The 3,449-nt window shown below is 31.5% G+C and overlaps 1 protein-coding gene across 1 annotated transcript in view; it reads right to left on the reverse strand.

Annotated features, from left to right (window-relative positions):
* The window catches only part of LOC111086662, a 44,413-nt gene that overhangs the window by 39,867 nt on the left and 1,097 nt on the right, over positions 1 to 3,449 (reverse strand). The gene's annotated exons all lie outside the window — the stretch shown is intronic.

Below are 3,449 nucleotides of genomic sequence, written 5' to 3' on the forward strand. Positions count from 1 at the left end.
ACCCGTGGTGGGCAGAGCACAGGTAGCCCACTGTGTTGCTTTGTGTTTAACTTCAAACAAACAAACGAAAAGTAAAAAAAAAAAGAAAGAAAATTAAAAGAACAATTTTTAAAAAATCATTGTACTTTAGAACAATGCGTAAATTAATATTTCCAGAAAAAAAATTATACAAAGTATAACTACAAAAAGGGCAGGGCATAATGTAACTTTGAAGATTGTATTTCTACCCAAGTAATTTAAATTAATCTTTATTAAACAGGATACAAATTGAACGACTGAAGGATCATCTAGTAGCTAAGTTTAGATATGAATGATAATGGCGACTGAAGAAAAGTTAGGAGGTTACCGTTACGATGTTTTCTTTTTTGTAGGATTTTGCACAAAGCTACACGAGGGCTATCTTCGCTAACCGTCCCTAGTTTTGAAGTTACAAACTAGTGGGTAAGCAGTTAGTCAACCGCACTCACCGACAACTCTTGGACCACTCCTGTCAGACCGAATAGTGGGATTTGGCCGCCACTCTTTTTACGCATCCATGTCCTAAAGTACAGGGTGCATTTTTTTTTTCTGGCGATAACGGGACACGAGCCATTGAACCTCAGCTTTAAAACCTGACCCTCTAACCACTGGGCCGTGCCTAGCCCACAGTGGTTGATGTGTAACGGGTATGTAGAAAAATCAATATCAGTGTGATTTAAATGCATTGCTTACTAGGTTTTGAACATAATAATAATTTCATGTTTAGGTGTTTTATATCAACGTGATTTAAATGCATTGTTTACTAGGTTTTGAACATAATAATTTTATGTTTTTAGGTGTTTTATATAAACGTGATTTAAATGCATTTTTACTAGGTTTTTGAACATAATAATAATTTTATGTTTTTAGGTGTTTTATATCAATGTGATTTAAATGCATTGTTTACTAGGTTTTTGAACATAATAATAATTTTATGTTTTTAGGTCTTTTATATCAATGTGATTTAAATGCATTGTTTACTAGGGTTTTGAACATAATAATATTTTTATGTTTTTAGGTGTTTTATACTGTACTTAAGCTATTTTGTAAGTTACTATGCGTATTTTAAATTTTTGTTCTAGAATATTTTTATCTTTTTCTGCTGACTGAGGTCACTATGATACTCTCCAAAAGGAGAACATTAGTAATATGTAGGCATTCATTAAAAATAGACTTCTGGGAGCCACAAATGTATTTTTAAATGTACATGTCTGTCATTATAACAGTTTTATTTTACATTATTCCCTATTACTACCTATGTCATACGTCTTATAAGAAATTGAATATTATAATATTTTTAAATACACGAGTTAAAAAGAAGAATAACGAATTATAAATGATTGCGTGTTAACGTAATTTCGTTGATATAAAATAAAGAGTTAAATTTCTGAATTAACTACTCGATATTAGAGTATAGTACTATAACAAATAGTTAATTTAATTGTATAATTCTGAATTCAATATCTAACATCAATGAATTGCTCCGAAATGTTATAAAATATTGATTTTTTGATACAGACCTCAGTTTTAATAATTATAATTCTGTGAGTTGATATATAATTAACAATCAGGATTTAAATTACTGCTAATACGGTCCATGCAGGATAATGCATGTGGGACATCACAATTTGAATTATGAGTGTAATTTCGACGGGAATAACCTAAATAGTGTCATGGAAGAAATGGATCTTAGTGTTCTGGCTGATAGTCCAAGCAATGTGCTGTTGCTAATAGGATTATAGGTTGAATCTACAGAAATATTTAATACAAGTTGGTAAAGATCATAATGCTACTGTATAGGTCATTGGTTAGGCCATATTTAGAGTATTATCTTCAGTCTTGGTCTCCTTGTTTTAGAAATAATATTGAATTGTCAGTAAGGATTCAGAGATAAACCTTGTTGTCCCTAAACATTATATTATATTATAATGTTTGCTATATCATCAAACGACGATGTAGGTGTTTCTAGAGCCCAATGACACCATTCATACTGAAATAGACAGCATATATCGGTGTCCGAAAAGTCTGTAACCATACGTGATTTGCAGCTTTTCTTAATTTCAGATACGTGACTTATTATGGTGCTGTCAAAGTATGAGAAGGTCGAGTTAACCCTGCTGTTAATCCAAACTTGTTTTGAATTATAAGGACAACAAATGGAACACATTCTGTAAAATTCGTTGAACTTTAAGTGCATATGCTTTCCTCAAAATAATGAATACACTGCTCTCACAGAATATACTGTTTTCCTATTACCATTAAAATTGGCTTTTAAAATTCTTTAGCAACTTAATAATCCAAAAATAAACACGCACATTGTAGTATATATTCTATTATTATTGTTATTCTTATTATTCTATTATTCTTTACCCTCGTTATTAGAAAACACATGATTATAACTATTTTTAAATGGCTGACTAAAATGATGAATTACAAGAAGAAACATTTTTTTGGGGGAAGCAAACACTCAATTTTCGTGATAAACAGTTTGGACTGTGAAGCTTCGAGAATTTCAAACCTATGAACCGTTGTGGTGTATTAGAATTTAGATAACGGTCTGCCTTTTGAAGCCTCAAGATTTTCAAATCTATGAGCCGTTGTGGTGTATTAGAATTTAGATAACGGTCTGCCTCGTGAAGTCTCGAGATTTTCAAACCTATGAACCGTTGTGGCGTATTAGAACTTAGATAACGGTCTACCTTTTGAAGCCTCAAGATTTTCAAATCTATAAACCGTTGTGGTGTATTAGAATTTAGATAACGGTCTACATTTTGAAGCCTCAAGATTTTCAAATCTATGAACCGTTGTGGTGTATTAGAATTTAGATAACGGTCTGCCTCGTGAAGTCTCGGGATTTTCAAACCTATGAACCGTTGTGGTGTATTATAATTTAGATAACGGTCTGCCTTGTGAAGTCTCGAGCATTTCAAACCTATGAACCGTTGTGGTGTACAGGGCTGGATTAATGAACAATCTAACCAAGCTATATCTTGCTCCTCCCCCAATATAGCCCCCCTCCAAAAGAGTCAGCAAACATTTTTCTAGTAGTCAACGACTATGATTGCTGTTCATAATTCATAATTTCAATTTTCTGATCATTTCAAGTAGAAATCAGTTTTAAGTTACCAACTATAAATACGCAGATCAGACGCGCAGCCATTAGGCTTATGACGTCTAGCTGCATTTCGTGAAAAGCTTATTCAGCTAATTTAGCTCTTATAGATCAAATGGCCTTTCAAATGTTCATGGACCCCTTATGGAAATACAATTAAAATCATTTTTTTAAAGTTTGATGTAATATAATTTTAAATTTTGTTACAATATAGAGCTGCTTTTTTGTAATATATATATATATATATATATTAGTATATATATTGTGTATGACTAATGTATATATATATATATATTATATATTTATATTAGTACTATAT

The sequence above is a fragment of the Limulus polyphemus genome, unplaced genomic scaffold, assembly GCF_000517525.1.
Source record: "Limulus polyphemus unplaced genomic scaffold, Limulus_polyphemus-2.1.2 Scaffold1303, whole genome shotgun sequence".
Taxonomy (NCBI): domain Eukaryota; kingdom Metazoa; phylum Arthropoda; class Merostomata; order Xiphosura; family Limulidae; genus Limulus; species Limulus polyphemus.